At 36.8% G+C, this 14,514-nt stretch overlaps 1 protein-coding gene across 1 annotated transcript in view; it reads right to left on the bottom strand.

The window, feature by feature from the left end:
• Arhgef38 (Rho guanine nucleotide exchange factor 38) overlaps nt 1–14,514 on the bottom strand; it is a 128,268-nt gene that overhangs the window by 76,400 nt on the left and 37,354 nt on the right. The window lies entirely within an intron of this gene.

Below are 14,514 nucleotides of genomic sequence, written 5' to 3'. Positions count from 1 at the left end.
TTATGAATTTCACAATGTATGCATATATCAAAACATCATGTGTTCTACTATAGATATTCTATTTTTCCTTGTCAATTAAAATGTAAATTTTTGAATCACCAACTTTATAGTAATATGCATGCAAAAATTCCTGGATATAAAAGTATAAGCAAGGGAAAACATATTCATAAAATTACATTAATTTAAAGATATAATCCTTGGTACAAAATTATTTTGTCCTCCATGAGAATCTTACTTGAATTTTCCTACTTTTACATCCCATCCTAACGTTTTTGGTTAGCTCAAAAATGCTTTGCCTTTATGTAACTTTCAAACATTCTACCCACCTGAAATGGAATCAGGTAATAATAGTGTTTGTCCAGGAGTTTTGCCCAACTTTGTCCCTTCTTTGCATTTGTGGGAGCCAGGGGCAGAAAGACTATGGCTTTTTATCTTTATCTGATCCCTGTCAGAATTTTAGTCACAGTGCCTTGCTCTCTTCCCCATTCCCTACAGAGGTGGGCATGGGACCTAGCTAACCGATCCATGCATCCCTAACTGTCCAATTAGTAATTAGTCTAAGATGAGCAGATTCCCAGGCAGAAGCATCTTTACTGACTTTTAATAAAGGTTACATAGGGCCTGGGCTGTAATCCTAAGTATGTGCTATGTTCTGAATGATTGTGTGCCCCACCCCACCCCGCCCACCCCTGCCTTGAATTCATATGTGAAAATCCTACTCCCTCACCCCTAACCCCCACAAGGCAATAGTACTGGGTGGGTGGGACTTTGGGTGGTGATTAAGTTGTAGGTGCAGAGTTCTCATGACCTTTTGCACCTCTTGCCATGTAAGGTTATGGCTAAAAGAGAGTTTTCTAGAAGTGGCCCATCACCAGACATTGAGTCTACTGGCACCTTAATCCTGGACTTCCCAGCTTGGAGGATGGTGATAAATAAATTTCTGTTGTTTAAGTGATCTAGTTTACAGCATTTAGTTATAAGAGTCCAAAAGAACAAGTCAGTATGTAAGTTTTTGTCTTCAGTAGTCATCTTTATGTAGAACTCGACTATTATAAAGTGAACACAGAGGAAAGCTAAGCCTGATGACATTGCAGTAAGCCCCTGGATCTAGACTTGCCTAGAGAAAAGCATCTGTATTACATAAGCCAATAAGTAGCATTTTCAATTTAATCTAGTTTGAATTTTGTTACCTACAACCAAAAGAAGACTAATACACTTTTAATTCTAGCCAAAATCTTACTTACTCCAAGAAATATTTCCTGCTGTTTTGTTAGAATTAAATGCTCCCTCTCCCACCCATTCATAACTCTTTTAAAATTATTATTTTAATTATACAAATTTATGTGGTACCATGTAATAATTTGATGTTTGTATTCAATGCATAATGAACAACTCAGGAAATATAGTTAACATTTCCATTTCCTGAAACATTTTTTTTCAAATTTTTTGATCAATATGTGACAATTTGTATCTTAGTACATTCATGGAGCACAGTGTAATACTTCGATATAGGTATGCTGTACATACCAAATAGGGGTAATTGACATCCACCTCCTTATCATTGCTTTGTGCTTGGAGACTTTGAACTCCTCTCTTCTAGTTACTCATAAAATATATAATGGGTATTGTGAACTGTAGTGCCCCCACTGTCTGTAGAACCCTAGAACTTATTACTTCTATTACTGTGTCTAGGTACTCATTAACCAAACTTCTATTACTCCTTTCATTCATTTACTCTAGTAAACACTTTTATTCATCAACAACTTTTTTAGCATCCACCTATGAGAAAACATGCAGAATTTGTCTTTCGATGTCTTACTTATTTTACTTAACATAAAGTCCTCCAGTTTTATTCATTTTTCTGCAAATGATGGGATAGCATTATTTTATAACTGAAAATATTCCATTGTGCGTGTTTGTGTGTATTACATTTTCTTTATACCATTCCTTCATTGATAGGCATCTAGATTGATTCTACATCCTAGCTTTGTGAAAAGTGTGGTAACAGACATAGATGTGCAGGTGTCTGGTAGATATGCTGCTCTCCTTTCCTTTGGCTATATACTCAGAAGTGGGATAGTTGCACCATATAACAGATCAATTTTTAATTTCTTGTAGAGCTTTCATATTGTTCTCCATACTGGCTGTACTAATTTATATTTTCACCAAAACTGTAAGAGAGTTCTCTTTCATTGCCTTATTCTTACCAACAGTTGGTATTTTTTGTCTTTTTGATAATGACTATTCTAACTAGGGTGAGAGGACCTCTCGTTGTGATTTTGATTTGCATTTCTCTGATGGCTGATGAAGTTGGGTATTTTTTTTATAAATTTGCTGGCTAGTTGAATTTCTTCTTTTGAGAAATATCTACTCATATCCTTTGCCCATTTTATAACTGGATTATTTGATTTTAAATTGCTTACATATTCTAGACATTAATCCCTTGTCAAATGGACAATTTGTAATTTTTTTTTCATTTTGTAGGGTGCCTCTTAACTCTGTTGATTGTTTCCTTTGCTCTTACAAAAGTCTTGTTCTGTATTATTCACTATTTTTATTGAACCCCATTTTATAGGGGCTGGGGATATAGCTCAGTTGGTAGAGTGCTTGCCTCACATGCACAAGGCCCTGGGTTCAATCCTCAGCACCACAAAATAAAATTATATATATCATATGATATATATTATTTATATTACATACATCAGGGATATTTACTAATTCATCTTTCTCTCTGTTAGAATTGTGAGTTCATCTATGTGATTTACTTCGATACCCTATGGTATCTAATAGAATCCTAGGCATGTACGTAATTAATAAAATTTGACAATTTGATCTGAGTTGAATTTCTACAATTTAAATAATCTACTTACTTTTGTGGGAACCATTAATAAATCTTTTTAAAAATATGACCATTTCACAAAGCTCTGCATAACAAATAGGCAAAGATCTAAAGTAGCTTTAAAAACTCAAAATGACCTAATTTGTCTGTTCAAACTATCATAATAAGTGAATATTTTATAATTTCCCACTTGATTTTGTGTACAAATTTCAGTTCTTAGTTTGGCCAATTAGTGTACCTGGCAAATTTGCTGACAGAGCCAATCCTCATCCTTAGCTTACACTCGGCAAGATCCTGTTTATGGTTTTCCGTTTAACAATAAACAGTTGACTGGGTGACTCAGCTTAAATCAACTTACAGGGAGGAATAATCAAACATCCTTAGGTGTCAAGCAAACTCCAAACACTAATACCTTTAAAAATGAACACTGAAGTCTGGGAACAAACTTTAAAAAGATTCAACTATTATCATAAGAGCAGTTCCTGTTCATTGTAGAAAATCGAGGATGGATAGATACAAGAGAGTAAAAAAGAAAATGCAATCACCTATAATTCATACAGTGGTAAGTACTGATAATACTTCCAAGTGTATTCTTCCAGATTGTTCCCCCCACCCGGTATGTGCATGTTATATACTTCAAATAGAATTTAAAATTTTTTAATTTAACACGCACATCTTTTCATGACATTAATTTAGTTCCACCACTATTAATATGAACATTATGTGGAAATATGGTCTTCTTAACTAGTCACTAAATCTGTGAAATCTAAACAGATTGCCTTTTATACTATTACAAACAGCTAGTTCCTTGATTATTTCTTTATGATAATTTCATAAGTATAATGATTGAGCTAAAGTCATTAATATTTTTAAGAATTTAAACAAGTTTGGGCAATTCATAAACATTGTTTTCTTCTAACAACCAGTGGATTAAAAATCCTTAGCTGGATATTACTAGCCTTATTTTGGAAATACATTTTAAAAGCCCCTAATTTCATGACCAAAATCACAACACTTAAAATTTCTACTATATATACATGACTTTTATAAAATAATTATAGAAGACAGAAGTAAATAAGCCGCATTGATTGCTTTTGAGGAACATGGCAATTTCCATGAATCAAATGCTCCTCTGGAAATTGTTTCTAGAAAAGAGTTAAAAGTTTCTATTTTGGGGTGGATTGGTAGTAAATGCAGATCCAAATAGGACCCAGTCTGGACTCTCTGCACTTACTCCGGTGATTAATATTATAATTCAATAGGGAAAATTCACTGTGGAATTTTGAAGTGGTTGAACAAAACCTTGGTCCTATGTATTCTTTTATACCACAGTTCCATGCACAACATTATGGTGAGACCTGGGTGTATTCCCTAAATTAGGTCACTCCATTAATAATGCAGAAACTGTCAAAGCCCAATGATAAGAAGACTGTAACAAGTAAAGAGGAAGAAAGCTGGAGATTTATAAAATATACACTTAAGAAGCAGAGACCCAATAGGGACCTTCTGAGAGGAAAAAACTAGATCTTGTTTTATTTTTTAGTGTAGAAACTGAGAAGGGGAATGCTCGTGAGACAGAAATTGCAGCAAGTAGAAAAAGAGGATGTTGGCAGAAAGCCCTGGCAACCACTGGGCTTAGATAATTATCTAATTACCATGGCATTTACTGAGACAGTTGGCTTCTAGATTACAACGCTTTTCGGGGTAAACTAGCCATTATTTCATCAGGTTTCTGAAAACTGCAGATTTGTATGTGTGAAACTTCCTACTGTGAAACTAGATTCCAAACTGGATAATTAAGTCAAAGTACAAGTTGAATCAATATCACAGCTAGACAGCGAGTTTTTTTAACCAATCTTGCAGTTAAATAGCCAAGTTACCAGATAACTGCTCAGAAACATTCCGGGCCAGAAGATAATAATGTAAACAAACCCACACCAGTACAGAGATGTCAGCTCCTTTGCAGAAAGAAGGGTTGTTACCCTGAAAGGAAGTATGTGTAGAAGAGAAGAGCCAATGGAGGTGAAGAAAGGCCAGAACAGAGACGGGTCAAACTTGAGAATTCCCTGAGTTAGGAAGTTCATCCCGGCTTGTTCAGACTAATAATTGAAAGTAAGGTCCTTGCACTGATATTCCTGGATGAAAAGTAGGTGGTTGACAGATCCCTTTCTGCCTTTATTGCTCTTAGGGAAAAAAAAAAAAACTTAGTTGGTGGTGATTTGGGATGGTTACTTGGTCTGCAGGTTTGCCATCCTTTCCTATTTTGAATTTTGAATTGAATTATGAAATGCTAATATAAAATGCTCAGAGACTATACAGTACTGCTAGGAATAACCCTTCTGATCTGAAGGGCCAGTACATTTTGTGATCCTTTCAGAAATTCTGAAAACAAAAGTGTTGAAAAAAACACTGCGGTTATATGGTTAAAATAGAAAATAAAATAAATTGGAAATTATAAGAAAAATACACACATTATGTATGCCCCAAGTTAGCCAAAAAATATTTGTAAAGGCTTCTGGCTGTGCATGATGAACAAAGGAAACATTCTGTGCTTGATCACCTGAGTACTCTCGAGGGTGTGTGTGTGTGTGGGGGGGGGGGGGTCTTCTGCACATATACTCAAATGGAGAGCTTATAACAGTACTCTTAATATTTTCAAGATATTCTTCAGACCTACTATCTTCAGGCCTACTCTCTGATATGAAGAGTGATTTAGCTCAACACTACTTTTTCTCCCACATATAGTAATAGAGTAACAAAGTTCTAATTTCCAATAATACTAGCAAAGACTACAGGAGTCCTGGACTCACTACAAATAATTTTGAAAAGTTAGAAAAAGGTTTTGTGAAATTTTAAAAAGTAAAAGAAAAATTTCCTTAAGATGATTGACGAAGTAAGAAGAGTATGAATGAATTTGAAAAAAAAGATGTGGTGGACAGGAGAGAGATGGTAACTTGGCGAGAGCAAATATCTTTAAGACTGTAAGTTCTGGAGTTTCCAGGATTGGCCATTTAGTCACTAGCATTCCCACACACTCTCCTGCAGGGAATCTCACATATTTGAGCACTGTGATTACTCTCTGGAGGTGAGTCATGACCATTTAAAATATTCAATGATTTTCCGGCTCCTGGTATAGGACTCCGTGTGGTCTTGTCTTTGCTTACATTTTCTGCTTTCCTGTCAACCTGGCACTCCAGGAACTGATCTCAGGCTAAGCCACGTGGTATTTCCTTTCCCAGGTGGTCTTCTCAGAATCCAATGATAGTAAACATAATAGAAGGTAAAAATCACACATTTCCTGCTCAACTGAGGCATTGATTCCTCAGCTGTCAAATACCAAACTAATATGGTTTGCCAAATACAAAACTTAGGAGATTTCGTTGGACTGTTTCAGAATCACTTGTGTTGACCTCAAGCCTGAGAAATCTAAAAGAGGCAGTGGTGGTGGAAAGGAGCTGGCTCAGTTGGGTTGAATGCATACTCTGACATGTTTTCAAGGCAAGGACTACAGGAATGTTTCCCGGGGATGGGACGTGGACCCTGTGAGGGAATGAGCAGTTGTGAGCTCATCTCTGATATAGCCTAGAGGACTAAAAGGGAAGAACAGGGAGGTACTTTCTGGATGCTTGAGGATTGAGGAAAGAGATGCAGTCAAGTCATCTTCAGGACAGAGCTTCCGCCCCCAGAGTGGAAATTTGCAGAAAGAGGTCAGGAGAGCACGTATAAGGGAGTCACATTATTACATTTGGAAGGTCCTAAGAATGTGAAGCCCGTCTATGATGCATTGCTTCTTGGTCTTTGGCTAAGATCAAGTGCAGTCTATAATGGCACCCGTTCAGGTAGACCTTTCCCCTTTCTTATCTCTCCATTCCCATCCTCCCATGGGATCAGAAGCTAGCTGGCTAATAAGCTAGCTGCAGTACCAGGAGGACAAACTGGGAGGAAGCCATTTATGCTTCCCTCTTCCCCTTCAGGTTTCCAGGTAGAGAAGGCCTGGTCTGAGGGACAGTCGGTGTCCAAGTCACAGCTCAAAGTAATATCTAGGACTGACTTTCTAATTTCTGAGTTGAATTGTGTTTGTTACTTCAAGTCTATTATGTAAGACTGGAGAGAGAAAAATCATGGGCTTGTCAGTTTGCATCCAGAGGCAAGGCAGGATTTTGCACTGTGTGTACTTCAAAGGTTTGGTGAGAGATAAATATAAAGTTACCTTTTGATTGAACCTCAAGTCGTCTTTGTTTGGCACACAGGTTTCAATCATATTTCAAGAATTCTGCTATATTTCTTATCTTTTATTCCATTCATTCCTTACAAAATACTGTTATATCTACTTCTTCCAATGAAGAATCAAAGCTCAGAGAAGTTAAAACATTTGACCCAAATCACATAGTTGTGGGTCATAGAGCCAAAAGAAAGGAGTAAGACTGTCTGACATGAACATTCTAGAATTTAATTAACACCCCAGGCCACTAAGTCTCTGTTTTGATGGGCTAACTTGGAGTGTTTCCTCAATAGTCAGGGAACATCTCCTCCAAAAAGCCTGTCATAATCATGTGCACAAGGCTAAGTAAGGTCTCTGCCCCCAAAACCAGCATATATCTCTACCAATGTAGTTGATCACAATATTGTGAAATTATTCATATGCATGTCTGGTTCTCCCACGTAACTATAAATTGTGAACACTAGCTGCTGTGTTGTATTCATCTCAATTTCTCCAGTGTTTAGCATTTAGCGCTTTTGCTATAAAGATACAGTGAGAAAGATTACCAGAGATAAAAAAGGTAAGTGAATGGTTGTTAGGCTAAGTACTCATGTGGGCTTCACCACACTACAAGGCATCATGATTAAGCCTCAGGCTTTGGAGTCTGGCTTCTTAATTTTTAATCTTATTCTGTCACATTTGGGTAAATTACTTAACCACCAAGCACCAAGAATTTCTCATTTATAAAGACACCTATTTCATGGGTTGTTGCGAGGACTATATGAACTAATATAGATAAGATGTTTAGAATAGTGGCAGCACATAATAAGAATCCAATAGATTTTAGCTATTATTTTTATTAGAAAGAAGACTAGGGAATGAATTTTAACCAAACTGCTAGCTGAAACAGGCAGTCCCCAAACTAGATAAGAATGTTTCAAATGTTCATTGATTTGTAAAAATGGACCTCCCAGTGTGTTAATCCAGAACCAGGCAGGATTTTCCCACTAGATATTTTTACATGTGCTCCTCACATTACACTCTGAATCCTGAGTGTCACACAGAAAAAAAAGAAGCAGTTATGAGATTTAATTTGGGGAAACAGAGCCAGTCCCTGAAACATCTTAATAATTTCTCACTTCCCTCTTTTGGGCAACTACATCTTTGTTAATCACATAGTTGTGGGTCATAGAGTCAAAGGAGTAAGACTGGCTGACATGAACATTCTAGAATTTAATTAACACCCCAGGCCATTAAGTCTGTTTTGATGGGCTAACTTGGAGTGTTCCCTTAATAGTCAGGGAACATCTCCTCCAAAAAACCTGTCAAAATCTAACCTAAAGGTACTCCAGCCCACAGTTCTTAATTTGCCTGAGTTCTAGAAGAGGCTTAAAATTCAGCTGTATGATTTTGCTGAGTACACTCAGAATGATGGAAACAAGTCTGAGCCCCGAGTGGGGGCAGATGTTTGAGTTGCCATGTATTACCTGTACTACCAGATTCCAGACTCCAAATTCTAAAGTCAACACAGGCTCTCTTCTGTTGCCCCTGCCTCTGATATTGATAGATAAATCATACTATCTACAACATTCCGTTAGCCTCTTTTTGGTCAGTCCCTAAAACTCTGTCAGGCTCCACTTTGTGTCTCTAAAAAGGCTTTTAAACTCATATTCATTCCCCCTAATCCCTGATCTGTTCACTTGATACTTACTGATTTGTCTTCATAAAACTAAGTCTAATTTAAAACATAATCATAAATCCTTCTGTTTTAAAATATTGATCCTCCCAGTTACCTACAGAAAATACCTCAAGTTCTTCAGCCTGGCAGTTTGGTATGACCAAGACCTGAATCATCTTTCTTTCCATTATTTTTATTTTTATAAGAATTATCTACTCCAACAAACAAATTGTTCTCAAACTTGCCTAGAACTTTGCTCTTGTGGTCTCCCCATTGGGCTGCTCTGCTGACCCTGCCTTTGCCCATGTAGTGCCTTCTCAGGGACAGACACATTCTTTTTCTAGAACTTCCTTGACTACCCATCCAGCCTGAAGTTAGTGCAGTCATTCATTTTTTTTTAGTCAATAAGCCATGAAGTCATCTTGGGGAAGAGCATTCAAGAAAAAGAAAACAGCAAGAGCAAAGCACTTTAATACAGGAATGCTCATGGATGGAACAGGGAGAGGCCAGAAGGGAGAGACAGATGGGGTCAGAGATGAGCTTTGAGTAGCTGAGCGACATGATCTGTCTGATATTTTAAAACATCACTCTGGCCGCTTGGTTAAGATAAGGGCAGAGAAGAAAGATGTGTTTACAAGGTAATTTTAAGGCTCTATGTGGTCATGGAAGGGTGAAAGTAATAAAGAAGTGAGACATCAGGCTAGGGACGTAGCTCAATTGGTAGAGTGCTTGCCTTGCATGCACAAGGCCCTGGGTTCAATCCCCAGCACCACAAAAAAAAAAAAAAAAAAAGGAGAGAGAGAGAGAGACATGGTCTAATTCTGGACACACTTAAAAGCCGAACTAATACTATTTGATGGAGGACCTGTTTATTATTCCAGGATTTTTTGACTGAGCAACTAGAAGAATGGAGCTGCTGTTGACTGACATGAGATACACTGTATGGGGAGTGTTTTAGTCCATTTTGTGTTGCTATATCATAATACCTGAGATTGGAAAATGGATAAATAACAGAGATTTCTTTATTACAGTTCTGGAAGGTGAAAGGTCCAGGGTTGAGGGGCTTACATCTGGTCAGAGCATTCTTGTGTCATCCCAAGAGAGGGCCAAACCTCTTTTATTATAAACCCACTCTCATAACAACTAACACACTCCCACCATAAAAGCATTACTTCCATCATGATCCAAGCACTGATCACCTCTCATTAGGCCACACTTTCCAACACTATGGCACTGAGGGTTCAGTTTCTAACGCATGACCTTTAGGATACATATTCAAACTGTAGCAGGGAATAAATTTTAAAGAAAAGATGAGAAACTCCATTTTGAACATGTTCAATTTGAGGTCCCTTGCAGTCAACCAAGTAGATATTTGAATGGGAAGTTAGATAAGCAGGGAAAACATCTAGGCTGTAGTTAACAATGTGCCAATCATCAGCATGCAGATGTGAAGTCATGGACCCAGATCAGATAACCCAACAAAGTAAATGTAAAGAAAGAAGGCCACGGCCTAAGCCCTGAACCACATCAGTTTTCAGAGAGAAGAGGATCCATTGGTGAAGGAGGTGGAAAAAGGGCACTTAGAGTGGGTCGGGGAGCCAGTAGAACCTGGAGTCCTGGAAGTCAGAAAATGGGAGTGTTCCTGCCGAGTGCTGCTAACAGGTCATGGAAGTGGCTGCCTGCTTCTGCTAATGTCTAAAGCAATTACTTGCTGCATATCTAATTAGCCTAACTAATCATGAACTGCCTTCTGTCATGATCACTTCTAATATCCTCTTGAAATAAATTGTTAATTGTTATTTGTGCTTCTATGTGTTTATGAGTCATTTCCTTGACCAGATTATAAACTCTTCCAGGGCAGGACTATGAAATAAATTTCCTTGATTCCCAGGCAGAACTCAGCAGCAGGCATTGCTTGCAGTACGCATTTGACAAACATTTAACCTTTTAATTTGCATATTCAACTAAAGTGTTACGTTCTCCATGAAATATTACCCAGTTAATCTGTCTGCAAGTGATCTGTCCCTTCTCTGAACTCCAATTGCACTTATTAGTTGCACTTACCAATGACTACTTTGCATTACAAGTTATCTTTTTATAGCTATAAGAGGCTTATCACTTCTAACTAGGAGTTCTTGACTTTTTTATTTTATGTTATTTAGTTCTTGACTTTTTAATGGTAAGAAAAGTGTTTCATTTGTCTTTGCATACTCCAAATGACCTTTAATTAATTATTAACTCATGTAATCATCAGCTTTGTATGTGTTTAAAATGCTTTAAATAGATTCTTATCAATAAATATTTTCTTCCCCAATTTGTGCTTCCTTTCTGATCCACTATTATTCTTTTTAGAAAATTATACATTAAAGTTTATCTGTTCCTAGTCAAGAGTTATTCATTGGAGACCAGGATTATAACCCTGTACTGATATACACGGCTCCATTAATCTATGCCCTAGTAAAGCTGCCCCAACTTTGCCTGCATTTCATTAGGGAAGTTTCTGACATCATTGTAATAACCACAACCACTGAAACGTTGTCACTTATCCTTCACAAGTACAAGCATATTAAAATAGATTATGCATCTCAGTTCAGAAAGGTGAAGTGATGAGCGCAAGACCATTGTATCAGGTGCAAGGGATCACACTCCTGGATATTCAAACACATCTGCATGTCATATCTCTCTTTTTCAATTCTGAACATTCTAGCCTTAGCCCTGAACTGAGAAATACCTTCATTTATCTTCTTACTCAGAAAGTTCAGATCTGTATGAAGATTATAATAATTAGAGAAAACTGAAGCTTTCCTGAAATGAAGTTTAGGAGATGCTTATAAATGTAACAATAGGGAGGAGGGTTCCTGTCAGAAACCTATAATAAAAGAAAAAAAATCCCTCGTTTTCATAGGCTGAAGTTTTCTGAACAAGAAGAGATAAGGGATTTCCTTCCCATAAAAAGAAGTTTCACGTAGTAGAATATAGATGTATCGGTTTCACACTCAACTGACTCTGGACTTGATCTGACAGCAAACTAAGCCTGTGTCTTCCAGGATGATAACCCTGAAACATCCCTCCTGGGGAAAATGGGAAAGTGAGGGACTCTCCATGACTCAGTGTCAGGACCCAGGAGAGGCCAGTTGGACACGTCTCAGTGCAGGCGTCTTGTGGTCAGCAGCAACCCTTACTTGTATGAGTTTTTGAGTTTGATATCTCACAGCAATAATCTTCTCTAATACACAGGAACTTCCCTTACTAGCAAAGTTATTTAAAAGTAAGGAAAACTTCATTGAGGTTCATAGAATGGATTCAAACCAAAAAGCTTCTTCTCAGCAAAGGAAAGATCAAAAATGTGGAGAGCCCACAGAATGGGAGAACATCTTTACCAAATGCACCTTAGAGCACTAATTGCCAAGATATACAAAGAACTAAAAAAAAAACCCTCATCGCCAAATAAGCTAATATCCCAATCACTGAATGAACTAAGAAACTGAACAGACACAGAAGAAGAAATATGATCAACAAATATATGAAAAATGTTCAACATCTCTAGCAATTAGAGAAATGCAAATCAAAAATAATATTTCATCTCATTCCAGTCAGAATGGCAATTATCAAGAATAAAAGGAACAATAAATGGCAGCGAGGATGTGGGGGGAAAGGTAGACTCATATGTTGCTGGTGGAACTGCAAATTGGTGCAACCATTATGGAAAGCAGTATGGAGATTCCTCAGAAAACTTGGAATGGAACCACTATTTGACCCAGGTATTCCATTCCTCAGTTTATAGTCAAAGGACTTAAAATCAGCATATTACAGCGATGCAGCCACATCAATGTTTGCAGAAGCTCAATTCACAATAGCCAAACTATTGAACCAACCTAGATGCCCTTCAACAAATGAATGGATAAATAAGTTGTGGTATACATACACAATGCAATATTACTTAGCCTTAAAGAAGAATGAAATGATGCCATTTGTAGGTAAATGGATGGAGTTGGAGAATATCACACTAAGCAAAATAAGCCAATCCCATAAAACCAATGGCTGAATGTTTTCTCTGATATGTGGGTGCTGATTCACAATAGGGGGACTAGGGAAAAATAGAGGTACTTTGGATTAGGCACTAGGGAGTGATAGGAAGGGAGGGGGCATGGGTGTAGAAAGAATGGTAGCATGAATTGTTAATATATATATTTACATGATCAGTGTGATTCTACTTCATGTACAACCAGAAGAATGTATAATGTGTCAAAACGCATTTTACTTCATTTATATTTTAAACAAATTTATATATATAAATTATTTGAAACAGTTTATACTAAAGTCACAGAATAATAAACTCCACTACATAAAATTTTTTTTAAAGTAAAGAAAACTTCTTTGAGATTTTGTTTTTACCTTTTTAACACGAATTTAAGTATCTAACCTTATAATGAAACAACAATGGTCCAGATAATATAATAAACTCTAGGATTCCACATAAAGGGAGAAAACGAAATTTATGATTTAAAAAGTGTGGAGTTCTAAACTGGTCACATAGAGTTCAGGATTATTCATTGTGATGCAGTGACACTCGGCACGGAAATCAGTATTTCTAAAGGATTGAAGAATATTCACATCAACATTTAAAGCAGACTTGCAACAAGAGTTTAAAATTTTAAAGTCAGTACATTGGCTCAGAAAAACTACTATAAAAAAAGAATCAGAAATTCACTGTATATCTTTTGAATCATTGCTCTAATACCTCAATTATAGTTAGCTGGAATTGCTTTGATTTTACTTTTTTAATTTAGTGACCAAATTCCCATTGATGTTTTTTTCTGGCTTTCTGGGCATCTTTTATTTTGACAATATCATCCTGACTTAGACCTGTGTGTTCCCTTAAACCTGTAAGGCCCTGTGACCGAGGAGTTTGACTTCAGGAACTGCCGGACTCTACAGTGGGAATAGAAGAAGGAGGTGGTGAGAGGGACTTACTTGGTTTTCTCCCTCAGCTTGTTCTGCAATCTAGAAAGATTTCTGGTATTCTAATGAGATCATGAGATAGTCAAGAGAAACAGGAGATTCTTATGCATTATAAATTTTTTCCTTCAATTTTCCTACAATTTTATCTTTACATCCCCAGAATTCCGATGAAAAGAGAATTGATTTGAAAATTTGGGAGAATAAACAAGGTAAAGGATAAGAAAAAATTTTTATATTTACATATAAAATTTTATACATGTATTTAGGGGGATAATTTAGTAAAAGAATGAAAGGAAGGGATATAGGGAAAATAAGGATATTATAATTTTTAATGAAACCTTTTATTTTGAAATAATTGTAGATTCACCTGCTGTTATAAGAGGGATCCCATATACACCCTTTACACAGTTCCACTCAGTGGTAACATCTTATAAAACTATAGGACCTTTGCATTTGACTTTGTTGTGGGGTAGAACATGTTACGAATGAAGTGTTGTAATTGCTTGTATAAATAAGACATGTCCATGAGAAATCAACTTAATCATTTCACTAGTATTGGAAGAGAAGGGGTTTTAGAGTAGCTGACTTTAAGAAAGTTGTCAGTGAGCCAAGGTGAATGTCTGCTCCCTCCCTCCCTTCCTTCCTTCCTTTCTTAGTGCATTGTAGTTATCCATAATATTGGGGTTCATTTAACATGGAATATGATTTTGCTCCAATCAGTCCCAGCACTTCCCCTTTCCCTCTCTTCCTCCCTTCCACTATCCCTTTTCACTACTCTACTGGTCTTCTTCTGTTTGTTTATAGTTTCTTTTTTAAATTAGTGCTTTATAGATA

This window comes from Urocitellus parryii, chromosome 10 (genome assembly GCF_045843805.1).
Source record: "Urocitellus parryii isolate mUroPar1 chromosome 10, mUroPar1.hap1, whole genome shotgun sequence".
Classification (NCBI taxonomy): Eukaryota; Metazoa; Chordata; class Mammalia; order Rodentia; family Sciuridae; genus Urocitellus; species Urocitellus parryii.
This window is presented reverse-complemented; position numbering and strand designations above follow the sequence as displayed.